Source organism: Prionailurus viverrinus, chromosome A3 (assembly GCF_022837055.1).
Source record: "Prionailurus viverrinus isolate Anna chromosome A3, UM_Priviv_1.0, whole genome shotgun sequence".
Lineage (NCBI taxonomy): Eukaryota > Metazoa > Chordata > Mammalia > Carnivora > Felidae > Prionailurus > Prionailurus viverrinus.
The window spans coordinates 43120880-43147939 of record NC_062563.1 but is presented as its reverse complement, the minus strand read 5'-3'; the positions used below and the strand labels follow the sequence as shown (position 1 = coordinate 43147939).

The 27060-nt window shown below is 48.3% G+C and overlaps 1 protein-coding gene across 3 annotated transcripts in view; it reads right to left on the bottom strand.

The window, feature by feature from the left end:
• Positions 1 to 13736, bottom strand: part of BANF2 (BANF family member 2) — a 37295-nt gene extending 23559 nt beyond the window's left edge. For 2 of the 3 annotated variants that reach the window (XM_047853693.1, XM_047853692.1), the window contains exon 1: positions 13634 to 13736. The gene's annotated coding sequence lies outside the window, so the exon portion shown is untranslated. Of the gene's footprint in view, positions 1 to 12466; positions 12630 to 13633 lie in introns of all 3 variants that reach the window. The other variant, XM_047853694.1, reaches the window with a different exon arrangement.
• Between the last annotated feature and the right edge of the window lie 13324 nt (positions 13737 to 27060).

Here is a 27060-nt window from a genome sequence, read left to right as displayed (position 1 = left end):
TGTAAACCGTGGGACCTCGACCTGAGCCAAAACCAAGAGTCAGACACTTAACTGCCCGAGCCACCCAGGCGGCCCTGTATTTTTATTTTTAACTGTGAGAAAATACTCATCACACAAAATTTACCATCTTAATAATTTTTAAGTGTACATTTCATAGTGTAAAGTCTATCCATATAGTTGTGTAAGCAATCTCCAGAACTTCTTCATATGCATTAAATTCTAACTGCGCACCCCCCCCCCCATTCCCCACAACCCCAGCCCCTGGAAACCACCATTCTTTCTGTTTCTATGAATTTGATACCTCGTGTAAATGGAATCCTACATTTGTCTCTTTGTGACTGGCTTTTCCCATTTAGCAAAATGTCCTCAAGGTTCACCCACTTTGTGTCATGTGTCAGGATTTTCTTTTTAAGGTTGAAAAATATTCCATTGTGAGTATATACCAAATTTTATCATCATTCATTCATTGAGGGACATTTGGGTTGCCTCCACCATTTGGCTATAGTGAGTAAATCTGCTATGAATATGCCTCTCTCTGCTATTACAGCCCCAGAGAGATGGGGAAAGCAATGTCATCTCGGGAAGGGAGAGGATTTCCCCCTAGAAAGAAGAAAAAAGAAAGGGACAGCCTATCTCTTCTGCCTCTTTCTGGAGAAAGCTTGTTCCATTATCCACAAGAGAGAAGACAATGTCTGGGAAGTCGGTAATAGGGGCAGGGGACTTGGTCTTCCCTCTCTGGGACACAAATCCCAAAGTGGGCAGACATGCTGGATTCTAGAGGGTAACATCTGGGATACCAGCTTGGCTGTGAAAAGGGTGTCTGAGACCTAGTGGCCTCCTTCCTTGGGCGTACCCAGAGATGACAGGAACAGGCACTTTCAGAACGTTTGGGGCGGTGGTGCAGCACTGTGAACAACGGCTAGATAGACGAGCCTGCGCACAAGGCAGAAGATACTGCGAGGGCTGATGGGCTAGCCAAAGCCTGGAGTCAGAAAGAAGAGGCCCCATGAGTGGAGACCTTACAACCAGGGCAAAGGTTCACGTCACAGACTCCAGAAGTGGGTGCCAAGATACCCCTAAAAGACCCAGAAGGGGCTAATCACTTGTGTGGACCAGAGCGGCCACACTGCCACAGGATCAGACTATTGCCCTGCAGATCCCATGAGTATTCAAAGCCCTGGGTCCCATAAGGACCGATCAGCACCTCTCCCCACCCCCACAGCACAAATCCCCTTAGGGAAGGCAGGGAGGGGCAGAGGGGTCCCTAAGGAAACACACTTTCCAACACAGACTCTTTAAGGTTTGCAACAGAAAAGACAGAGTAGCAGGTCCAGAGCCCGTGGACCTGCTGATATGCCCATCCCCAGCTGCTTGTGCTGCTGTTTATGCTTCCAGGGGTGGCTCTCTCCAGAGCAGGGTCTCAGCAATGGAAGCCACCACGCCTGGAGACACCTGGGAGGTTAGAAGGCCCAGGCCCTGCCTGAGGGCAGCCAGTGACCTCGGACCTTGAAGTAGAAAAACCCGATCCCCTCTTCTCAAGGTGGGACCAACTCTCCGGCACCACTCTTGTTCCAGAACGCTCATGGCGCCAGGTGGAAGCTGATTCCAGCCGGCACCACAGCTTACGGAGCTCTTGCTCGCCTGTTTCCCTGCCCTGAGGGTTTATCATGAGGGTAGCCAGATTTAGAAAATAAAAATACAAAATGCTCAGTTAGGTTTGAATTTCAAATAAATAATAAAAAAAAAACCTTATAGGCTAAGTACGATCCCCAAGTATTTCATAAGACAGACGTACCAGGGGCGCCCGGGTGGCTCAGCTGGTTAAGCATCTGACTCTTGGTTTCAGCTCAAGTAATGATCTCATGGTTCATGGGCTGAAGCCCTGTGTCGGGCTCCATGCTGACAGCATGGGGCCTGCTTGGGGTTCTCTCTCCCTCCCTCTCTGCCTCTGCCTCTCCCTCTCAAAATAAATAAACTTTAAACAAAAAAAAGAGACAGACATACCAAAGAGGTTATTCATTGATTATCTGAAATTCAAATTTCACGGGGAATCCTGCATTTTTTTTCAGGCAGCTCTCTCCTACACCTCTGACTCAGCAAAAGCCCCTAAATCTGCCCACACTCCCGACCCTGGGCTGCCAGGTGAACTGCAGGAGTCAGAAATTCTTTCTGTTGGGCTTTCCCTCCTGGATCTTATTCCACTTATGCCTCCCCGTCTGGATCTGATGAAAGCCGCAGACTCACAAAGCTTGTAGCTAAGGGGGAAATGGCATGATAATACATGGCTAGGGAGATAATTGCTGTAGGACAACACATCACTCAGAAGTCGCCTTGAGGCAAACACTAGTTTGGACGTCAGGGCGCCCCTGCTCATCTGGAAAGAACGTCTGGTGCCAGCAGGGCTCACCCTGCGTCTGGGAACTGAAACAAGGATTGTGGGCAAGTGGGAGAAATGGAACCAAACAGATGTGGTTCGGGCAGGGACACCTGCTACCATCGCTGCTGTCGGCCTTCTGAGGCCTCTCCTGGAGAGGAAAGAGCGTGGGCTTTGGAGCCCCCCGGATCTGAGCGACATCCCAACATTGCCTCTTACTAGATATGGGGCCCTCTTTGCCCTGCGGGCCTTACTTTCTCCACCCACTACGTGCTTGCCTCTTTCTGGCCGTAGTCCCACAGAATCCTCAAAATTCATTCGGCAGCACTGGAAAATTGTTTCTGTTTTGAGACATGGAGCAACTAAGGCCCAGAGGGGCAAAGAGGGTCCCATTATCTAGTAAGAGGCAACATTGGGATGTCGCTCAGATCTGGGGGGCTCCAAAGCCCACGCTCTTTCCTCTCCAGGAGAGGCCTCAGAAGGCCAACAGCAGCAACAGTAGCAGGTGTCCTTGCCTGCCCACATCCTCTTAGGGGTTCACGGTTCCCTCAGCCGGCACCTGTGGCTCTCCCGGCAGCTGACGCGTGCCAGCAGATGGATAAATGCTCAGTGCTGGCAGGGCTCAGGTGGGACAACTCAGAGGCGTGTTCCAGGTCACCTCCAAGATGTCCCCAGAGGGGTCGAGTCCCGATGGCTTGTGAGCAGAGTTAGTGGCCTCTCCCTTCCTGTTTTAGCTCCTCGCTCTCCTGCTTGTATGACCTGAACCCCTCCCGAATGAACTAACTGCACTTCAACTAGGTTCTCAGGGTTGGTGACTGGGAAAGCCAGCCTAAGAGAGCAGTTAGTGCCTCTGTAGGTTCCCCAAGGCATCATGGGAAGTTCTTTCCCATGTATTACCTCATTCACCCTGCCCTCCCTGTGAGGACGTGGGTTCTGTGATTGCCCCCATTTTACAGATAAAATGCTTTCACCGACCCAAGGCATTGCCGGGCCTCAAACCCAAGTGAGCCTCAGACTAAAATCTGCATTCCCAAGTGCTGAGTCGTCAGGAGAGGCTTCTGCTGGGTTTCTGGGCCGTCATTTTCTCTCCTTCCAGCTCTGCACTGCATTCTGTCATTTGGGTGCAAATACAAACTGGGGCGGCTGGCTGATGGCCAGCACGGGGACGTCTCATGGTATAGGGGGAACGGTGCAGTTGTATACTATAGTAAGCGCTGCACTGGTCCCACCCTAAGATACGTGAGGTCACCATGCCATGTGTCTTCCGCCTGTTTTTTGTCAGACAGCACGCTTTAGGCCTAGATTCAGCTTTCCTTGATTCCTTTTGCTCACATTTTATGTACCTGTCCTTGTTTCCTGGTCCTCAGCCTAGTGGTCCTTCTTCTAAGGCCCCCTCCCATTCTGCATGTCTCTGGTTGCGAGGGCGTGTGTCTATGTTCTAGGAGTTTCAGTTCAGAAAATGGCCCTTACCCATTTTCCCAAGTGCAAAAAGGTTGGGTGACTTACCCAACCTTCCCAAGTGCAAAAAGTCTTCCCCAAAAAATCACTAGCCTTCTAAGCTCTGGCTTCAGATAGAGGGCCCCTGCCAGACAGTGGTGTTCTTCTCTTTCTGATTTGTTTCCATTCAAAGCCAGGTTCTCAAGGCCATAAAGAAAGGATTTCCCAAAGATTGCCATTGATTTCATTTATTGCATTATTTATGTGAGCAGATAATGAACTGTTTTGTATTGCAAACAGGACTTTTGCAGAGATTACACAAAGGAGTTTCAGTAATTCCTGGAGACCTTTTGGTGTATTGTAGCCATCAAACGATAAGCCTGCCCATTTGTAAACACGCTCTTGGACATGCACCATAGCCACATTCCTTAGAGGGAAGAGACTCAGTTCCCTGGCCTGGGAAGGGTGGTGCCCCTCTCCCGCTAAGGACCAGTCTCAACCCTGGATTGTCAGGGAAGAGTTTAGGCTGAAAGAACCTCAATGACTCTTTTGAAATCAGACACTGTTTTGAGCATCTATTAAAAGTTCAGATGAGAGGCGACAAACAGAAATGCAAAGGGTCCAAGTAAGTGAAAAAATAAATAAATGAGTGAGGAAAAACAGTGCAAGGGCAAAGATAAACAAGGACTGACATTTGGCATTCATCAGAGAGGCCACAAAATGTGGGGGCTGTGGCTGAGTGTGGTCCCACATCCCACGAAAAGGAGGTAGTCCCCTCTCAGGAACATGGGTCCCGGGTGGCCAGATCTTGTGAGTTATTTCAAAAGAATCTAAAAATGTAGAGTTTTATGTGAAAGCTCCCATTTTCTAAATGTTGGGCAATACTTCAAATACCTATAACACGATGTGGGCCCAACCACACAAAGCCATACCACCAGTTTCTTCCAGAAAAATGTCCAGCTTGCATACATAAATACAACTTGACGTCAAATTTCAGAAGTCTGTGAACCTCTGCCTTCAAGTTTCAAGTGGATGAGTGGTTCTCATCTTTAAACTTGCACATGGTTTGGGGCACCTGGGTGGCTCAGTCGGTTGAACATCAGACTCTTGATTTCAGCTCAGATCACGATCCCAGGGTCATGGGACTGAGCTCTGCATCAGGCTCCGTGCTGAGTGTGGAGCTTGCTTAAGATTCTCTCTCTCTGCCTCTCTCCCCTCTGCGCGCTCTCTCTCAAACAAACAGACTTGGACACGGTTTCTTGGGAACATGTTCAGACTGTCCCCCATGAAGGTTATCTACAAACAGGCAACCAACATCCTTACTTCCACTCCCATCTTTCCACTTGGTGGCCAGACGCTACTCCCAGCATCTTCCCTTAAGTCCTCCATGGGGATTTTCATCTAAAAAGCATCTGATGATGGTCAATCCTCAGGAAAATGCAAATCAACACCACAATAAGGTATCACCTCACTCCTGTTAGAATGGCTATTATCTAAAAGACTGGACACGCGAGTGCTGTAAAAAGGGAACCCTTGTGCACTGCTGGTGGGAATGTAAACTGGTGCAGCCACTATGGAAAACAGGATGGAAGTTCCTCAAAAAATTAAAAATAGAACTACCAGATGATTCAGCAATTCCACTTCTGGGTATTTATCTAAAGAAAGCGAAAATGCTAATTCAAAAAGATACATGCACCCTCATGTTCATTGAAACATTATTTACAGCAGCCGAGACATGGAAACAACCTAAGTGTCCATGGATGGATGAATGGACAAAGAAATTGTGGCATACACATAAAATGGAATATTACTCAGCAACAAAAGCAAATCTTGCCACACGCAACATAAATGGAACTTGAGGACATCATGCTAAGTGAAATACGATGGAGAAAGACAAATATCACATGACCTCACTTATATGTCAAATCTAAAAAACAAATGAATAAAAACAAACTGAGCTCATAGATACAGAGAACAGATTGGTGGTTGCCAGAGGTGAGGGGTGGGAGTGGAGGAAATGGATGAAAGGGGTCAAAAGGCACAAACTTTCGTTTATAAAATAAATAAGTCACTGGGACTTATGTCCAGCATGGTGACTCTAGTCAATAATATCGTATTATAGGGGCACCTGAGTGGCTCAGTCAGTTAAGCACCAGACTCTTGATTTCGGCTCAGGTCATGATCTCGCGGTTTGTGAGTTCAAGGCCTGTGTCGGGCTTTGTGCTGACAGCGCAGAGTCTGCTTGGGATGCTGTCTTCTTCTCTGTCTGCCTCTCCCTCTCTATCTTTCTCTCTCCAAATAAATAAAAATAAACTTTAAAAAAAGATCTTGTATTGTGTATTTGAAAGTTGCTTAGATAGTAGATCTTCAAAGTTCCCATCACAAGAACAAAATTTGTTACTATGTGTGATGTTGGATGCTAACTAGACTTAACCGTGGTGATAGTTTCACAATATAAACAATTATTAAATCATTATGTTATACACCTGAAACTAACATGATATATATGTCCATTTATATCTCAATTTAAGCGGGGGGGGGGGGGAGCATCCACTGGTGGAGACATGATTTCCAGTCCATGTAAACCTGGCTGAAAATGCCAGGGTGTGGTCCCCAGTCTCTTCCCTTCCAGAACTTGATTGCTGATGGCAGATGTGCAACCAAGTCATGCTTGGTGCTGGTCCTGCTCGCGTGAGTCAGATACACACAGCCCACCCTGCTCACAACATCTACTTCTCCACCCGGCCTTTGGATAGAGTCCCCTGGAAGTGACCAAAGAGACACATCTGCTACCCTGCTCTGATACAAAGGAAGACTTGAAAAGCCCTTTGCACATCTTGGGTTCTGAGCCATTGCTGTATGCTCAGTGCTGCTGCCCTGAGTGGTGGCACAGGGGCAGGAAAGAGTCAAGCCAGGGCATTGGCTGGACCTGTGTTTGATGTTGGCTTTGCCCCTGACTAGCCAGGAACCTGGACCTGAATCCACCTGTCCATTACCACCACCGCATAAGGAGTTCTCATTATGGATAGACAAGGCACATTGAATCCTCAAATGTGTATGTGTATGTGTGTGTATGTGTGTGTGTGTGTGTGTGTGTCTACATACTCTGGAACTCATTTTTGGCCCACTTAACGGATGACAAAACTGAAGCTCTTAATAACACATCCGCAACTGTGTACTTGGCAAGGAGAGGAGCTTGAATCCTTCATGTTGAGGTTACTGCCAAGTCACCAATGGCCGCCCTCTATGCTTTGCAACTGTGGGCCATCGAGTGGCTTAGAAGCATCACACATGAAGGGCTCAGACCAGAGAGGTCCACGGAGATGTTGTTGTTATAACCAGCACCTGACCCCACAGCTCTGACGCACAATCTCTGTCTGGATTTACAGAGCACACTTGGCCCCAGGAACCTCATTTCCCCCAGCCCCTCCTGCCCGGCACTCGCAGTGCCCTGGCTGTTGCTCTCTTCCGCGTTTGGCCAACGTTCAAGCCTCTTCAACCTCAAAATGCTGCCATCTTGCCAGTTGGGTGGCTATGTTTTTCCAAGTGCAGACCCAAGGGGCTTTCTGCCCCGTCAGCGGATCCCGTCGGCCTGACAGCCCCAAGGGGAAGGTCCCAGGCAGGGGTCTGTGGCCCCTTACAGAAGCCAAGGGCCATTGCAGGGGGTGTCTGAGGGAGAGGAAAGCAAACACCCTCCAGAGGGAAGGAAAACAACCAGTGCTGGGGGACAGGCCACCCTGAGCTACAAGGCAACGCTTCCATGCAGGATCAGATTTGTCACTGTCACGGCAGCTGGGGAGAAGCTCCATACTAACTAGTTACATTAACTTGCCTAAAGCACTTTCCCCTCCTCTGCCTTAGCTGTTTCATCTATAAAATGGGTGAGGTGGAGTTAGGTTGATAATTTTCTAAAGTGTGCTCAAAAGAACATTAGCCTCTCATCTTCCCCTCACTCTTGAAGATTCATAGCATAGTCCAGCTTATTCAAGGCCCTGACAAGTCCTGTGCAGCAAGGAACTTCTGTCTTGGCTTAATGCACCATCTTCTAAGCTTCCTGGACCAGAAAGCTTTTTAGGTGACATCAGTTAACATCCCTTTGGCCAGTGTTCTGCGGAACATGCCTTGGCTAATTCTCAAGTCTTTTCTGGTAGTCTCAGCTCCTGAGTCTGTGCTGGGGTCCAGAGGTCCTGGCTGGCTATGGGCCACCTGGAATTGATAAGGCTCCTGCCCTCTGCTTCCCTGGCCATCACAGAACATCTGTTTTGCATGGCCAACTGTGGCGAGTTCTTGACTTCTCAAGACCTCTCTCTCCTTTCTGATTTCTGCACCTTTCTTGACTATCTTCCACGTGGCTTGGGTGGGGCTGGTCTCACCACCTGGCTCCAGGAACATACCTGTGACATAGGCCTGACTGTTGAGGTAAAACATCCTCCTGGCCATCGTGATTGGTTTGTTACAGGCATGGCACTCCAGTGGGACGAACCAGAGAACTCCGGCACTTTTGCTGGGAAGGTTTGGAAAGAACTGGTGCCTTCTTCCTGGCATGGTTGCAAAGCAGGGCGTTGTCTCTTCCTCTACTGTGGAAGGGTCTGCCAGAGAGATCCCTAGGGGAGGCAGAGCTGATGACGGGGGCAAATAATGCCTTGACAAGATCACCAACGGGCTGGATCCAGGCTTTCCTGAAGCCATGGCACATTCACCCATCCTTTTCCACTAAACTATTTTGAGTTTGGTTCTAACCTTGTAACCGAAAGAACCCTACCCCACCAATTTTACAAGCGGTGTGGTGGGAATCCAATATTAGCGGAAAGGGGGAAGGGACTGTAGAGCTTGATGAAGCAGTGTGCGGGAAGCATCTGGGAAATGGAGTGGGATGGTTCCCTTGGCATCGTGTGGGACCAGGCAAAAAAGGACTGATCCCAGGGACCCAGGCAACAGTTGGTAATGCTGAACCCAATGGAATGATGCACCAGTGGTAGTGTTCCAGGCCAAACCTAAACATGGGCCAGCCCTGACAGAACACACGCCAACACAGCCTTGGCCGTGGTTCTGATGGTCACAGACCCTCAGGCTTGGCATCTCCTGGGAGCTTGTTAGGAATGCAGAGTCTCAGGCCACACCTCAGACTTACTAAATCAGGATCTGCATGTTAACAAGGAGCCCAGAGGTGCGTGTGCACAGCCCCGTTTGAGAAGCACCCCTATGGGGTTATTGGTAGTGACTGTGGTAGCATGCCAAGATGGCCACCATCAGCTCCTTCCTTCCTGTTTGCCCGCCCACTGGGGGGTGGGCAGTGTCTTCGTGCCTTTTATCTGGGCTTGCCCAGGAGTTGCTTGGAGCAACAGAATGCAGTGCCCTGGTGGTGCCAGTACTATGTTTCACCCCCCAAAAGCCTAGCAACTCTGCATCATCCCTCAGAAGCCAGCTGTCATAAAGTCTGACTACCCTGAGACCTCCATGCTAACCACATGGAGATGCCATATGGAGGCCCTGTGAGTTCCAGAAAGGTGAGGGAGTGACCTTTGCCAATGCCATGCAGAGCTGGGTCCTGCCCAAATTCCTGACTCATGGGATTGGGAGAAATAATTGATCATTGCTGTATTAAGCCAGTAAGTTTTGGGTTACACAGCAAAAGCCTACTGAAGTAGCGACTATCTTTCCTCTTGCAGGGTGTTCACTCGCTCTAGACCCTGCTGAGCACATTCCGCCTGCCAGATGCTGTTCCAGGCACTGTTCCAGGTCCAGGGTGAGTGATCGTGAGATAGACAGCACCCCTGCTCTTGCAGGACTGAAGTTTTTGTCCAGGAAGATGGCAATAGGCAAGAAAACACCCAAATACAATGCAACGGAGGAATGTTTGTCCCCTCCCCTCCCCCTACCCGAGTATTCATACATTGAAATCCTAACCCCAAGGAGCGACAGTAAGAAGACAGGGCCTTTGGGAGGTGATTAGGTCATCAAATGATTAGGGTGGAAGAGTCATGCATGGGATTAGTGCCCTTATAAAAGGAACCTTAGAGAGGCTCCTGGGTGGCTCAGTTGGTGAAGTGTCCTACTCTTGATTTCAACTCAGGTCATGATCTCACGGTTTGTGAGATCAAGCCCCATATCAGGCTCTGTGCTGGGCATGGAACCTGCTTAAGGTTCTCTCCTCTCCCTCTGTCCCTCCCTCCTCTCTCGCTCTCTCAATAACTAACTAACTAACCAACTAACTAAATAAATAAAAGGAGCCTCAGAAAGCTCTCTTTCCACCACATGAGGTGACAAGGAAATGGCTGTCCACAACTTGGAAGCAGATGATCACCAGAACCCTCCACTCCTGGCCCCCCAATCTCAGACTTCTAGCCTCTAGAACTGTGAGATAAGCCCCCAGTCAATGGTGCTTTGTTACAGCAGCCTGAACTAAGACACACGATAATGTCTGAATTTAGGAGCAGTTTGGAGTGGGGCTGGGGACAATATTAGACAACACAAGGAAGGCTGCTCTGAGGGGATGCACCTGATCCGGGTGGTGACGTTGAACAGGGGCAAACCATGCAATGACCAGAGGGAAGGGTGATGTTGCCAAAGCCCTGAGGGAGCAATGTGGCTTGTTGGAAGCATAGGCGGTGGTCTGTGGGGGGCGTTTGGGGGGAGGGGGGAGAATGAGGTCAAGAGATGAAGTCCCAAAAGTTGGCGGGGCTATAGCTACACTGACCGGTTCAGTGGCCACGAGCCACACAAGGCTATTTAGGCCAAACGTAACATAAAATTACAATTTAGAACTCAGTTCCTCCGTCCCACTAGCCACATTTCGAGCCCTTGAGAGCCATACATGGCTCGTGACTAGCATATGGGACACTACAGATGAGAATATTTCCCTCAGTGAGGAAAGTTCTATCAGCCAGCGCTGGCTGTGGAACAAACCAGGAGTCGACCAAGGTTCAAGGTCAGACCACGTGCCCTTGAGCTTGGCACCTCATTAAATCCCTGGAGGTGCTGGTTTTTCCCAGGATGAAATGAGGCTCTCGCAGCCCAACAGTGGGGCTGAATTATCCACAGCAAGATATCAAGTCCACAAACAGTTGAACTGAGGTCTTACTGGGAGAGCATGTTCAAGGCTTCATCCACGGTAAACTGGCAGCAAAAAGGCCTGTTTAACTGACTTCTTTGCAACCTCATTTAGGCTGCCAATTTGGGGCTCCCTGATGTGAAAAAAAGAACAGAGCGTGGCTACTATTTCAGAGCAATGCGCAGAAGGGAAATTGCTACAATTAGCCAAAGCTGATTTTGATTAGCATATTTTCTTCCTCAGCGCATAACATCTGTTGGTGTGGAAACAGTCACTCCATCTTGTCCCGTCAGAGCGAGAGGCACGGGCAGTGAATGAGGCAGGCCCATGGGGAGCCCGACAGCAGCCGGGACAAATGTGAAGAGGGGGTAAAAGAGCCCCTGAGGAGGGGCACCTGGGAGGCTGTCGTTTGAGCATCTCTTGATTTGGGCTCAGGTCATAATCTCAGTTTGTGGGTTCGAGCCCCGCAATGGGCTCTGCGCTGATGGTGCGGAGCCTGCTTGGGATTCTCTCTCTCTCTCCCTCCTTCCCCCCCATCTCTCTCTCTCTCTCTCTGTCTCTCCCTCGCTCGCTGCCCTCTTTCCCTCTCTCAGAATAAATAAATAAACTTGAAAAAAAATTTTTTTAAGGAGGTAAAATAGCCCCTGAGGAACTGGGCAAGTTACCAGAAGTTTGTCCTTAGGAAGGATAAATAGGAAAGTGTTCCCCTCTCCCACCGCCCTCCCGGACCCTGCTCAGGCTGGGGGGCGGCAGCTGGAGGCCGCACGCTCTCTTTAGAGTCGGCCACACCGGCATTGTCATTTGCTGTTGGTGGCGGCTCCACAAGTTCTCTACCCCTTGGGGCGGTTACCCAAACATCCTCATCTGAGAAATGCAGACGATGACACCCACGTGATGGGTGAGGGGCGGATTACGGAAAATAATCTCTGTGACCACATTCAGCATACAGTAGGTGCTCCATAAATGCTGGCTGAATCATAATCTTCATAGGAAAGAGTTTTGGGAGAGGAAGAGAGATGGGCTGAGGGGTGTGTGATTAGCACTCAGGCTGGTTCCAATCCTGTCGCCCCTCATTCATCCATTCAACAAACATTCATTCTGGGAATTGGTCTGTGGCCTCACACCAACCCCCTAGAACCATCCTGACCACCGCTTTCCTATCTGGGGCCCAGCAGATTGCTGGAGCTGGTCTCTATGGTCCCTTTAGGCTTTCCCCCCTAACAAAGTTTGTAGCCGTCCTGGAAGGCCTGACCCATTTGGGTTCAAACATGGGAGCTTAGCAAGGTTTCGAGACCCAGATCCTGCAATCTGGGATTTGGAACAGCTTTTAAAGATCTTTTGGTTCAGCTCCCGACTGATCACAAGGATCCTGTCCCAGCCCTGCTGACGGAAGGTACTCGGTTTGCCTGGATGCTTCCAAAGGCATTCTTACTGCCTCGCAAAGCAGCCCATTCTATTTTCAGCGCGCTCTAATCTACGGATACGCTTGCCTGTATATGGAGCGTATAGAAATTCTAGGTTAATGTCCCTCTTAGAACACGGCACCCAGCACAGAACATAGTTCTCAGTTTCCATATCTGTAAGATGAGCACAAAAATACCTACTTCATCTTCCTGGTGGCAGGAACTCAGAGCAATAACAGATAGGGGGTCTGATACTAGTAGGCGCTTGTTTGTTCCTTCCCTTTCCAAACGAGGGCTGTTGCAAGTGGAGGATGCGGCCCCCTCTGGCTCCAGCCTCTAGACCGTTCTTTTCCTTCAGTGGGGCCTGGGATGAGACACAATGTTCCCAGCAGGCCCGATGGACCACTACGACTTGGACTCCCGCGTGTGAGGGAGAGGATGGCAGTCAGCTCTCACAAGAAGACAAACCACCCCGGGGTGCGAGGCGTTCTGAGCCCTCTGGTCTCTCTGGCGAATGGTCCCTCTGGATGCGGGGAGCCAACGGACAGACAGACAGGGCAGCGGGGAAAGCTGGCTCTGCCTCCTGGTGCCCCTGCTCTGGTCCCCACTGTTGGCTGTTGAAGGCCTGGGTGCTGGTGTCCCAGCTGGGAAGAGCCAGCATCCTCCCAGAGAGAGGGCCCTGCACCCCACCCCCGCTCTCCTCTCGGTTGCCTACTCTTCCGGTGTGCGAACCCATCTACCAATTTCCCAGGATGGTCTCAAATCTCTCACTGTCCCAAGAGGGAAGGAAGAGATTTGAGACGCCCGGCGCCACTGGCAGTGGGATTTCAAAACAGCCAAGGAGGGAAGGCACGGCGTACAGAGAGGAAAGTCTTCATGCATATGGTTGGGGGCGGGCGGCGGGGGGGGGGGGGGGGGGGGGGGCTCGCATCCCTCCCGTCGCCAGTGAAGCTACACCTGCTCCCTCTGCTGTAAGGGTGTCGCTGGGCCGATGGCTGCCTTTGTCCCCAGCTGGGACCCAGAGCGATCCTCTAGTGGATGTGCCATCTGGGAGCCTGGCCTCCCTATTCCGAGCCTCTATGGAGCACCGAGATGACCTTTGCCCAGGCAGCCGGGGCAGGTGGCCGACTGGGGCTGGGTGGCGATTAGAATACCACTTCCTCCATTTGGCAACCGTGCCGAGAGAGGTCTGGAAAGGGGTGTCTGAGTCAGGTGAACTAGCTTCCCCACACAGGCTCGGGCTTGTCCCGGCACACTCCCGGTCGCCAGATCGGATGAGCCGCTGTGAGTATGAGACCCTGGGGGGCTAGCCCGGCCAGCCATGGGCTGGGTCTCTTTCCATGGTTCTCAGGAAGTGTGAATACTCACCAAGAGCGCCTGGCGGGTCCGTGCCACAGGTCGACTTGTCTCCGTTGCCCTGACCCTGTTAAGTGCAGGTCAGCCCTGGGAGGGTAAACTCACATATCCTGGGCCCAGGGGCAAGTGAGGCCTGAGATCCTGAATGGGCCACATTGTGATGTCACAGCACTGGGGTCCCCCACAAGGCCTGCTGTCCCTGCTGGTATCAGGAGACAGGGAGCTGTTCCTGAAGAAGTAACACATCTGATTGGCACTGTTGGAAAAAAAAGCAACCGCCCTGCTAGGGCTCATCAGCCCGGGAGGCCCATATCCCCATCCTGCCTGGTTGGGTCAACATAAGTAACCCAAGTGCCTCTTTTCATTTTTCCCACACATTGACTTACAGAGGTACCCCCAACCCTTAGCTATTCCTTTGCACATTTTCTATGATTGATTTGAAAGTCCAAGGCAGACCCAGGACTTTTCCCCCACCGCCCACCTGGTGTGTTCAGAGTGCAATCAGAAGAATTTCAATATTAGCTCAGAAAACAAACAGGAACATGTAAATCTCCCCCACCCTCTCTCTTGAGCCAAACCTGTCGCATGCCTTTCAGGGTATCTTCTATAGTTTATAAGCCCGCGCTGCTCTCCTCAGCAGGTGATTGGTAATTAGGTACAACTTCCAGTGAATAAGCCCCCAAAGGGAAGAAAAACCCACAAAAGGGGCCAAAGTCTAAGAGGTTTCGAGAAATTCTGTCCCCTTGCTTCTCTGGTGCTTCAGGCTGGGAACGGGAAGCATTCTAACCAAAGAGAAAATGGCCTTGTCTTGGAGACGATCCTAAATTTTTGAGTCTGAAACAGTGGTTTTCAAGCTTTGGGGGTACATTTGAATCACCTGAAGGGCTTATTAAAATACAGATTCCTCCCCTCCCCCAGATTTCCTGATTCAGTACATTGGGTGTAGGACCCAAGAATCTGTGTTTCTAACAAGTTCCCAGGTACTGCTGCTACTGGTCCAGGGAGTACCTTTTTTCTTTTTAACATTTATTTATTTTTGAGAGAGAGATAGAGCGTGAGCAGGGGAGGGGCAGGGAGAGGGAGACACAGAATCCGAAGCAGGCTCCAGGTTCTGAACTGTCAGCACAGAGCCCGGTGCCGGGCTCGAACCCACAAACTGTGATATGACCTGAGCCGGAGTCGGACGCTTCACCGACTGAGCCACCCAGGCGCCCCCAGGGAGTACACTTTAAAAAGTATTGCTTGGAAACATAATGCTGCTGGTCTTCTGGGTTTGATCCTAAAATAACACTGCCAGCTGATGGCAGTATTCAGGGCTGGCTGGGGAACAGAAAGAAGTCCTAGCTTTGGGGCCAAACTCGCTGAGTCCTAGGTTCAACCAGCCTGCTGTATTGAGGGTCTACCTGTTCACGGCCAGTGCTGAGCCATGTTGGGAAGGCACGGCTCATGTCTGTGCCCTGCCCATAGCCTCTTGGCTTTACCATTTCTGTGCACAAAGGTAGCCTGACTTCCAGCCGCCAGCGCCTGTGTCCCTTTGTCCGGGGGCTCTCCTCAGCTTCTGGAGCCCATCCTGTCTACAGGCAGTGCAGCTGTGAGCCCAGGAATCAAAATCTCCCCAGGAACCTCCTCAGCCAGTGACGTTTAGGGATTGGTGGGTAAATGCCCCAGCTCCTTCCTGCTCAGGTGGAGTCACTGGGAAGCAGGCTTTACGCCATCTCCCAGGGGTCGCCACAGAACAGAGCCTCCATTGCCCAGTGGTAACTGGCTTGATAATACCCGATCTTGCTGCCTTCCCTCTCCTGGCCCACCTCCCCGCCTCTCTGCCAGAGTTTCCCGGAATTGCCTCTAAATAAGCAACTTGCCCTTGAATCTTGCTTTCAAGGTCTGCTTCTGGGGGAACCCAGATCAAGACATCATGGATAAGGAAAGGTTTTTGTCCTTGATAAGTTCACATTTACAGGAGGAAAGACACATAGTGTGGCTTAGTAAAATCAGGAATTTCTGGGAATTGCTGGTGAGTGTCGGGTCTCCAGGCAGATGAGGCATTCTGCTGGTTGCCCTTAGGAGTGTCATCAAGGGCGTCTTAACGCAGTGTAGGAGCTCAGATGACACTATCAGGGGGAGGCCAGGGGGAAGAAGGGGCCTGGCAACCTGGCCCAAAGGCCTTTTCTTCCACCCAGGCAGGCCTGAATGGGGTAACTGCAGGGGACTGATTTGCTATGCAAATTCCTCTTGCTTCTACCTCCCTGGACAATTTCTCTTAAAATATTAAAATAGGAATACGGAGGTGCACCTGCACCATATAAAATATGACTCTTGTTAGGTTTGGGGGGCTGTCAGAATCTGGGGGAGGGGTTGGTAAGGGTCTCTGCTGGCCTGATAGGATTAACACGCTGTCCTAGGTGCCCACCCCCATGCCACGGCTGTGTCTAGCCTCACACCTGCGTTGTAGCAGGATTGATCCAACTCATCCCTTGCCTTTACAGTGGGCGTGGCCCCCCAACTCATCCCACATACCCCTCCTCATCATCAGCATCTGTCCTCCAGAGAACCCCCACATACAAACATACAATCCAGATGAAATCACTCCACGTGGCATCAAAACACCCTTCAAAGCAAGTCCCTGGCCCCTTCAGTCAGACACTTACATACAGAAGTTATGGAACGACCAGTGAATGGCCCCAGTTGCTCCTTGGCCGGGCACCTTCACAGATCATTCTCGGGGGACCAGGCACCCCAGAATTTTTTCCCCACATTTCAACTTGGCTAGAGGGAGAACAAAGCCTATCATCCTGCAACACTGTGTTAATGATATTATCAACCTTTTCGGCATCACCCAAGACTCAAAAAATAATGGCTACCAAACAACCACGAGCCTGGCCTCTAGACAAAAGGATCATGTACATGAAGGGCCCCAATTCCGAGACCTCAGCACAGAGCTAAGAGATGAAAATGGGGGCTCAGCTTGTGCCTTCAAAGACAACAGTCTCGACGTCCATCTCATATTTTACACTCCCAAAGCCACAAAAATGCCTTCGACCTCATCGTTTTATTTTGTGATTAATTTGTGACATAATTTAAAATATGGGAGAAACATGTACGTTCATGTGTTAATTTCAGTGCCTTTTTTTAGAAATGTGGGAAATTGGAAATCATGTAAATGTCTGAAAGAGGAATGATTGAATAAATTGTAGAGAATCCCCATGTTGGAGTATTAAGACCATTAATAAAATGATCATTAGGACCATGGGGAAACAGAAAAGAACGGCATTATTAAGTATAAATTTAAAAGGCAGAGTCTACAATTACAACTATGAAAACACTTGCCTGTGAAAAAATACTCAACATCACTAATGACCAGGGAAATGCAAAAAAACTAGAGCACACTCACAAGCATGGCTACAATCAAAAAGAATAGCAATACTAAGTGTTGGTAAGAACGTGAACTTGAACTTCCATACGTTATAAAATAGTACAACCACCTTGGAAAAGTGCTTGGTAGTTTGCTCTAAACATACAGATCTATGAAATGACCCCGCAAATCCACTCCCAGGTATTTACTCAAGAGAAATGAAAACCCCTCCAACAGTTGTACAAAAGTGTCCATAACTGCTTTATTCACAATGTCCCCCAACCAAAAACAATGCAAATGTTCAATAACAAGTGAATAACAAATTCTTGTAAATGTTTATAACGGAACATTAGTCAGCAATGAACACAAACAAAGTCCTAGTGCCTACATGTTCATGTGATAAACCTCAAAGACACCCTGAACAGCAGAGGCCACAGACAAAGGGGACATACTTGATTCCACGAAGTTCTGGAACAGGTAGAACTAGTATAAGGCAGCAGAAATGTTTAGTGATTGCCTGGAGGTGAGAGTGGGGTGGGGTGGGGTGGGGGATGGACTAAAGGGATAAGGGAACTTTGTGGTGTAAAGGAAATGTTCTAGATCTTTAGTATAGTGGCATTACTCAGGTGCATATATTTGCCAAAACTTGTCAACCTGCACAGTTAAAATGTGTGAATTTTAAAGCACGTAAATTATACCTCAATAAAGGTAAGAATGTGTGTGTGTGTGTGTGTGTGTGTGTGTGTGTGGTATGTGTATATATGACATATATATTACATATCCATACATTCACATACGTAGTCATATCAATACACACACACACACACACACACACACACACACACACACTGCTTGCCCTGGAGTAAAACCCAAAAGGAAATACACTAAAATATGAAAAACAGTTGTGTTTCATTAATGACATTATAGATGATTTATTTTTCTTTTTCACTTCTTAGAGTTGCCATAATTTTACCTGTGTGGTCCTATGGTAGAATAATAAATGTTCATTTTTGTTTTTTCATCACAAATTTCTGGAAGCAAGCACTTACGGTGATGTATATGACACACTAGGTTTTTATTGAATATGTGTATGATGACTCCTATGGATTTCTTTTCCTGTATGTCCACCAATCTAAATCTTCAAGCCAATATCAAATCTCACATCTCCTACTGAACCATTCATAATATCCTTGTCAGAAACAAAAACTGTCTTATATCATCCACCATCTCTTCATATATTGTTTCTCTTTAACCACAATCGTCTGCTCACCAAGGGCTGGAATAATATCTTTATTCTTTGTATTCTCAACAATCCCTAGCACAGAAAAGCACAGAAATTTGGAGAAAATAGATCTGAGCTAGCACAGGGTCACTATGTACAGTGGCACAGGCTGTGCACTGCACAAACTCTGAGCAATGACACAAATGGCTCCCCCTGCTGCATGAATAATGCCCTCTGGAGTTGTGCAAACAAAGTTTTTGGTCAGAGTCCCTGTCTAGTTTTGTGACCCTGAGGAAGTTACCTCCTGAGCTTTGGTTTCTTTATCTGTGTAATGGGAATGTTGAGATGATTGAATTGAGATAGTGTGTGTTCAAAGCCCTGTGCAAACTATGTGTTATCTCTACAATGTTAGATGTGATGATTCTCATAATAAATCTGGTCACTGCCTTTACAGCTTGCTCATTACCACCACTTCCTCATCAGCTTTTCCTCAATTCCCTGAAATTGTCAAACATGTTCCTGTTTCAGGGCCTTTGCACATGCTGTTCTCTCTCCCTAGAAGACTTTTGTGCCCACATCTTCTGGCAGATGGTTCCTTTGGGTGATTCAGATTTCGGCTGCAATGTCACTTGAGGCTTTACCTAAGCCTCCTAAAATAGCCTCCTCCCTGCTGTCATTTACTATCTTGTCACCCTGTGGTATTAATATCTGAAATTATTTTATTTGTTTAAGGCTGATTGTCCACCTCCCATCCCAAACCTTGTTGTGTAGAGGGTCTATGTCTGTTTTGTTCATGCCCTATCTCAAAAATCATTTACTGAATGAATGAACAAATACTTATTGGTAAGTAGGCGACATGCCGTATTTATTCAGTTCAGTCTGCCAACTGTTTTCCAAAAACCAGAGACTGTGAGGCAAACATGGCTTGTTCCCACCTCTGCTGAGAGTGGAAACCCACCCTAGTGGCTGAGGGAATCTGGCTAAGATGTGCCCGGCAGCCGCAGGTCTGAACGTTTGCCGCTGACGCTGGGCCGGGTAAAGCTCCAAGTCAGCCACCGTGTCGTGAGGACACGGGGAATAAGGAGGGCATTGTGCTGCCCACGGAGACGGATGGTTCCGAGAACGGCTTGGGAAAGCACCTCCCTCCGACTGGACACACCTCTCCCAGCCAGGTACTTTGTTCCTTTCTCTCTTCCCTTTTTCTTTCCCCGACTGTGAGCAAGGATTTCAGGCCAATCAGCCTTACCTTTGTTCCTCCTAGCTCTCATTGTGGGGTTTCTTTAAAGTTCTGTGTTGGCATAAGCTCGGTCAGCGCCACGGTGGAATTTTCTGATCCATGCCAAAGATGGAGCTCATTAGTTTCCTTGCCTGGAAGAAAGAAAACACTTCTTTAGGAACTGGCGTGTTTAGCGTTCTGCTGAAGGAGGGTGAGGCCCACTTGCAAGGAAGTTTAATGTAGGTTTGTAGGTGGGTCATTTAGGAAAAACCAGTGCACTGCAAGGTGCTCACGGGCCTGCAGAGACCCCTGCGTGTTGCCCACACCGATGGCTACCCACTGTCCACTGGCTGAGTGCAGGGCAGGGCCCTGGCAGACTTAACCAGAGGCAGGAATGCACCCCCACTCCCCTTAAAGTGCCTACCCAGTACTTTCTAGAAAGTTCTTCTGCCGTCTCCTTCCCTCCTCTTCTGAAATGTGCATGATTCCTGGAGAGGTGACTCCTGAGGTCCTGCTTTCCAAACTGGAAAACAGGTGGGTTATCCCCAGTGCTGGGAACTGTTGCCACCAGATAAAGAGCCAGAATCTTTTCATTTTATTTTTAGTTTTTTTAATGTTTATTCATTTCTGAGAAAGAGAGACAGAGCATGAGCAGAGGAGGAGCAGAGAGAGAGATGGAGACACAGAATCCAAAGTGGGTTCCAGGCTCTGAGCCAGCAGCACAGACCCCGACGTGGGGCTCGAACTCACGAGCTGTGAGATCATGATCTGAACCGAAGTCAGACGCTTAACTGACTGAGCCACCCAGGCACCCCATAGAATCTTTTTATATAATGGTAGATAATTTAAAAGCTTATATTAAAATGAACTTTGTGTATTTATGAATAGAAAATGGTGTAGAAGGAAAAAAGTAAGAAATATTACCTTATGGGGTTGGAACTTCAGGTGATTTTTAAATATTTTTCATGATATTTTTCCTATATTATCTGCACTATGTATAGTATTCATATATACTGCTCTGATAAAACTAACAGTAAAATTATTTTCATTTTTAGAAAATCTGCTTTTGTGGATATATTTTGAAGAATGCAAAAATATATACATGGCTATTTATGTATACCTGAATGACATCCTAATACAGATGATTTAGAGCCCGGAAACCCCACCCCCTGCCCATCCTCAATATCTACCTTCACCCTCCCCTGTCTTTAGAGTCAGTTTGGTGCAAATATTTAATAAGAGACATTGCATGGAGGGGCCTGGGTGGCTCAGTGGGTTAAGCGTTCAACTTTAGCTCCGATCGTGGTCTCGAGGTTCATAAGTTTGAGCCCCACGTCGGGCTCTGTGGTGACAGCTTGGGGCCTGGAGCCTGCTTTGGATTCTGTGTCTCCCTCTCCCTCTCTCTGCCCCTGCCCTGCTCACGCTCTCTTTCTCTCTCTCTCAAAAATAAACCTTAAGAGACATTGCATGGTAAGTCAGTAAGACTTTAGTGTGATTTAGTCTGAGTTCATCTCCCTCTCCCTCTCTCTCCCTCTCTCTCTCTCTCTCTCTCTCTCTCTCTCTCTCACACACACACACACACACACACACACACACAACACAGATAGTTCCTAGAACTCTGAAAGAATCCATGGACTCCCAGTACAATGACACTGGAAGAAGAAACCAAAGTTGCCTAAATTAAACCAGCTAACTGATTTCTGCCCAGGCCTGGATTTTTTCTGACGACAGTGACCATTAGCAGTCTGAAGAGGAATGTCAACGGCGTTACAGGCAATGTTCTCATCCCACCAAATCTAATTTTTCTGCAGTGCACATTCAGATCGGTGGAGACTGGGCGGTCGTGCTGAGCCAAGACAGGCGGCTTGATGTATGAGCTGGTTGGGGGGCCTGCCAAAACGAAGCAGAGAGCTCAACTCAACCGCCCTAGCAGGCTCTTTCTGAATTTCTCATACCTTTTTTTTTTCCGCTTCTGGTTAAAGACCTTCTTCAAAATTCTCACTAATGATTTAAAAAAAAAATCTGATTAACAGAGTTTGAGAAGAGCCATGCGATGATTAAGTGGTTGGGAAAAGACGTGGAAGAAAGGCTCAAGGACCCACACTTTTAAAGTCTGGAGGGGAGAACCTGGAGGAGGGTATAGAATAATGATTTTTAAGTGCCAGGCACTTACTAATCAACTGACATGCACTCTGTGAACACTTAGAAGATGCCAGGTCTTGAGCGGGGTGCCTTAGCTCTGCCCTAGAGCTGGGAAGAGTAAGGGTTTAAAAAGTAAGTACACAGTGACGTGGGAGTGATTTAAGATCGACAAAAGAGGGATGCCTGGGTGGTTCAGTCAGTTAAGCATCTGATTTTGGCTCAGGTCATGATCTTGCAGTTCTTGGGTTCGAGCCCTGCATCTGGCTCTGTGCTGACAGCTCAGAGTCTGGGGCCTGCTTCAGATTCTGTGTCTCCCTCCCTCTCCACCCCTCCCCTACTTACTCTGTCTCAAAAAATGAATAAACATTAAAACAATTTTTTCTTAAGACCAAAGAAAGGACTTCCCCAACCTGAAGCAGCTCGTTGCAGAACTGAAATCCCAGGGAATCCAGAAGGAAAAACGTACGACATAGGCCTTTTCTAAGTTTTTATCATTGTCGAAGAGTCGTGATTCCTGCACACAGACTCTGCCAGTGAACTCTGGTGCCCAGTTGTGTCAGAGCGGCCTCGACATGAGGGTGGGGAGGAGGACTGTAGCCAGACGTTTTGTGGAGGAAATGGTTCTGTGGGTTCTGGAAGGGCAGAGAGAAAGCAGGTTCGCTCCAATGTTGCACCTCCACCAAGAGGGGGCCTGGCAAGCTTAGCACCTGATTCTGGAATGAGGGGCCACAGGCAGCTCTTGAAAGGTGGGAGCGAGAGATACTAATCAAAAGTGGGGAGAGCTGGGTGCCTGGGTGGTTCAGTCGGTTGAGCGTCCGACTTCGGCTCAGGTCACGATCTCACGGTCCGTGAGTTTGAGCCCCGCGTCAGGCTCTGTGCTGACCGCTCAGAGCCTGGAGCCTGTTTCAGATTCTGTGTCTCCCTCTCTCTCTGACCCTTCCCCGTTCATGCTCTGTCTCTCTCTGTCTCAAAAATAAATAAACGTTAAAAAAAAAAATTAAAAAAAAAGTGGGGAGAGCCTGCTGGGGGCTGAGGCACAGGGTGGGCGCAGATAGGAATAGCCACAGCTTGGCGAAGGTCGCGGCCAGCAGGCTACGGCATTCCACGAAAGTCTGGCAGAGAAACAACGATTTGATGTGGTGGCTCCTGAGGGGGCAAAGGCAGGATGGAAGCAGTAGTTTGGGAAGGTTACGTTTGCTAAAACTGAGAAGGATGGATGGGAAAGAGAAAGAAAAAAAAAAAAAGACGTTCAGGTCTTCTCACGGTTCCTCTGTACCATTTCACTCTGTTTACTTTGGAGCATTTACCACAAGCTGAACGTTAGTCTAATGAATTATTGATTGCCTGCCCCCCTCTCTACCAGACTCTAAGCTCAGGGAGCATAGGGTGTTATTGGTCTGGTTCTCTGCGGAATTCTTAGCACCTAGCAGAGACTCTCGTGTGCAGTAATGCTCCGTAAGTATTTATTGAATGAATGAAGTAAATCAGGAATGGGGCGGGGGGCAAAATTCTGGAGTCCTGAGGTCTCACTGCTGGTAATCACAGAGAAGAGGCAAGATGTCTAACCAGCTAGGCTGCTGAAGGATGCTTTGTGCACACGGCTGGAAAAATGAAGCCCCGTCGTGCGTCTAACTCAGTGGCTCTCAGGCTTTGTCCCAGGATGTCCAGTGAGAGGCATCTAGCCCTGCCAAGCTGACCTCAGGGCCACGAAACATTACTCATGACTGGTACTTCCCATCGCAGACCGAGGAGGGTGATTCCAGACCCCAGAGGGTTGTGTTACGGAAAGATGCCATTTCTGGCGTCTCCGAGGCTTATTCAACTTTGTCATAAGTGCGAAGTCTTGAAGAGCTACTGCACTTCTCTGAAGTCACCTGCCATGCATGCTACTGAGGGGAACAATAACACCACGTCTCTCTTGTGGTTCGAGTCAGGATCATTTGCAAAGCATTTTAGAAACAGGCAAGTGCCAGATAAACATCATCCAACTATTCCCCCCCGCCTCCTTGCTTTCTTTGGGTGCTCACAACCAGCCAGTGGGTTAGTCCTCATTTTTGCAAAACTCCTAACTCCAAGCTCCCTTTCAATGTCACCCACACAAAACCAAACACTCTTACCAGAGTTAACTGTTACTACCACTAGCAACCGTAAAAATGGGTGATTTAGGTTCACGCTTACCATCTAATTTCTTTGTGTAAGTTCTATTTTTCTTTTGACAGTTATTCTGGTCCATCTACAGAGATTTTTCTTTAAGTGCATAATAAAATTCCTCTGACTTTAAGTAACACTACTGCAAAACTTAAATCGTCTGGGGTATCATAGGTCTTCTGCTCTAGTTTTTGCAAAAGTTGAAATGTGCTGCGTTCTCTTTTAAGACTGTTGAATCTTAAATTTGTGTTTAAAAGCACCCAAAGGGCCCTACCTTCATTCATTCGCTCGTTTGTTCATTCGTTCAAGAAATGTTTAGGAGTTCCTGACCGACACGGTTGGTGGCTTCTCACATCCGGTCCACCATTCCTGTGCATCTCAACAGCCTCTGATCGCAAACACCAGCAACCTTCTTCTCAGGGCTTCATCCGTGGTGTGGGCTGGAAATAGGAGTAGCCTTCAACCAGTGGTGGATAGGAGCTGGTAAATAAGTACCCAAGCTTCCTTGCTTCTCAGTTTGGGTGACTCTGAGGCATAGTCCACACTGTCTCCCAGAGTTCCCTGCTGGAATTAAGGCTTCAGCTGCCTACAGAGGAAATGTGCTGACCACACACTGCTCTTTGGACGTCTTCCCTTCCTGTCTCACTTCTCCACTCCCTTCCTGGTGATTCCTAGGATCACCTTCCAAATAAACTGCCTTCACTCAAATCTTTTCCTCAATGTCTTCTGGGGAGACCCAACCTAGGGTGAGTTTGTGCCAGAATCAAGGCATTGGGCTAGGTGTTCAAGGAGCATCGTGATGCATCAGATTGAGCTACTGACCCCAACGAGTTCAAAGTTCACACAAGGAATGAGATGTGTGCAGAAATGTCAACATGAGCATGTACAATATCTCATTGTTCTAATATTTTCAAATCTCGTTGGGTCTCTCTCTCTGTCTCCCTCTCTCTCTTACACACACACACACACACACACACACACACACACACACACACGCACATGCACACACACACACACACCCTCTACTCTGGTCCAGATGACTATTATATTTAGTGGTGTGGAGAAGCCAACTGGCTCACGACAGCTGATTGTTACATTTTCAAGAATTTTTCACGCAGTTCATTAAACACAGCCATTATTAAAAATTTTAACGATAAAGGGCGCCTGGGTGACTCAGTCGGTTAAGCATTTGACTCTTTGTTTTGGCTCATCATGATCTTGTGGTTCGTGAGATCTAGGCCCGCATCAGTCTCTGTGCTGCCTGCTTGGGATTCTCTCTCTTCCTCTCTCTCTGTCTCTTCCTGGCTCTCTCTCTCTCTCTCTCTCTCTCTCAATATAAATAAACAAACTTAAGAAAAAGCTTGTTACAAAATTTTAATGATATAAACTTACAATGAAATAGATTATGTGAAAAACAAAATTAATAAATACTAAACATCATCACTTCCCAATTATTTCACTACATTTTACTATTGCGTATGTCTTTGAGATAATTTATGAGATTATCTCTGTGATATATGAAGGCATATTGTTGCAAATTCCTTCCCACCTTTGTGTTCAGTGACTCAGTAGCTTGAAATCAGCTATGATGGGAGTAGTGACACCATTGAAATTGGCAATTGCTGCAAATTAGAAATGCCCCCTCTACCCCCTACCTCCATAGCCAGTTGTTAAATATTTACCAGCGTAACATTCTTATCTTGCCTGGAATTTTGCAAAAGCCTCCCAGCTGGTCTGGGGATCCCTCATTCCCACTAACTTAACTAATGCTAATGTTTTAAATGTGGATCAGATTGCAAGACTTTCCTGCTTAAAGCTCCCCACCCCCATTGGCTTCCCAATACCTCCTAGGGAATGCAGGACCTAGGTACCTTCCTGCTTCCCTTGCCTTTCTTCTCTTCCTCCTGGAAGAGCCATACAGCCTTCTTCCTGTTCCCTGAACTACCTGCTAAGCTTCCGGCCACCCCTGGCTTTTTTTCACTTATTCTTCTTATCCTCGTTTCCAAGACAAGATCAGCTTCTTCTCATGTTTAGGTGTCAACTCAACCATCACCTCCCCAGGAGGGTTTCCTCTGACCATGTTCTCCATCACTAGATGCTGCTCTCTTTTTCTTATAGCCTTTTGCACCATTTTAATTCGTCTTGTTTATTTATTGGTTGACTTGTCTACTTTCTCTCACTAGAATGTGAGCTTTAGGAAAGGAAACCCATTGCTTTGTTCATGGCTGTCTCCCCATCACTTAGAACAGTGACAGAAACATAGCAGATACTGAGTTGGATTCATCTGTTGGATGGATGGGTGCACATGGTTTCGTCTCTCCCCACTGTCATTCATCTCTGAACGTTCCACAAGTTGGTGGCTACCTTATCATCCGCTCCTTCTCTAAAACTGTTTCTCCAAGGTCCCTGGTGACTCCTGAGTTGCCATGTTTAACACATAGTCCAGTCTTTATCTTGCTGGATTACCAGGATGCATTTAACAGTGCTTACCATTCTTTATTTCTCGAAACTCTCTCCCTTCCACGAACCACCATCCTCTCCTGATTTACCCTTGCCATCTTTCTTGGGCTCAGTGGTAGATTGCCTCGGTAGTGCCTTTCTTCACGCCTGGCCATATTTCCCCTCCTGTTGAATCTAGGCTTGTCCACGTGACATGCTTTGGGCAATAGAACAAGGTGGAAGTGACACAGTTGTAAGCCTTGGAGAGACCTTGTGTATTTCTGCTTGTTTTCCTTTGCTTCAGCTGTTGCTGAGGTGAATGGCCCTTTTACCTCCCTGATCCAGGAGAAGGGAGGGATCCAGGTGGAGCAGTACTTCTAAGATGCCCCAGTCAAGCCCAAACTAGAGGTGAACCCCAGCCCACCCAAAGATCCAGGCATGGGCCAGCCAAGATCATCCAAGACTCGAGTCTTTTTTAAAGGTATTGAGGTTTGGAGTGGTTTGTTATGCAGCAAAAGCTGATCAATACAGACTCTTTTGTGGGTTTTCCATTCTCTGTCCAGGACTCTAGTCTTGGCTTTCTCCTGTCTCCATCCACATGCAGCTCCCAGCTCTATATGCCACACATGAGCATCTCCGTCCTTAAGGTTTGAACCCCCACTCATGTACTTGGGTTTCCGGTGTGTGTTACCCACACCGGCCTCAGCGCCTGGGCTTCACGCCCACAGAAACAGTGTCTCCACCCGGACTTCCCTCAGCCTCCTCAAACTCCACATGTCAATAAACATGTAATAGCCTCTCCAGTTCCTGTCCCTTATGTGTCCATTCTCCTGTGGGTCCTGCTCCAGTGGTGTCACTCAGCCCAGGAACAGTGGCTTGCAAGTGGCAAATCTCTGTCCCTCACCCCATGGTCACCAACC